This window comes from Plodia interpunctella, chromosome 1 (assembly GCF_027563975.2).
Source record: "Plodia interpunctella isolate USDA-ARS_2022_Savannah chromosome 1, ilPloInte3.2, whole genome shotgun sequence".
Lineage (NCBI taxonomy): Eukaryota > Metazoa > Arthropoda > Insecta > Lepidoptera > Pyralidae > Plodia > Plodia interpunctella.
The window spans coordinates 1735564-1735977 of NC_071294.1; positions in this window are offsets into that span (position 1 = coordinate 1735564).

The following is a 414-nucleotide window of genomic DNA, read 5'->3' on the forward strand; positions in this document are numbered from 1 at the left end:
AATATAAATGAGCACCTACCCAGAACCCGGGGCCTCCGTGGTTTCGCTACCGCAAGAATTTTGTGATAAAAAGAGTGCCATGTGTTACGGAGTTCCTAATAATTACATGGTGATATCCTTCCTCAGCCAGCAAGGTTATACTAATGATGTATCACCATAAATTCCACAAGATTGGGATTGAAATCTTCACATCTAAGGTTTGGCATAAGTACCTTTTTAGTAGGAAGTATATGGGTCATCCTGGTTTTAATCACACCGTTAGCCCATATAAAGTTTTGAGTTAATACTATTATGAACAAAATACCACGAATAGGTATATCGATATCTATTGGAGTTAATATTTCGCAACACTTTCCCAAATGTAAACGTCAATGTCATGTTTGCTTTGCTGTCTTGTCAATGTTTTGTCTTGAT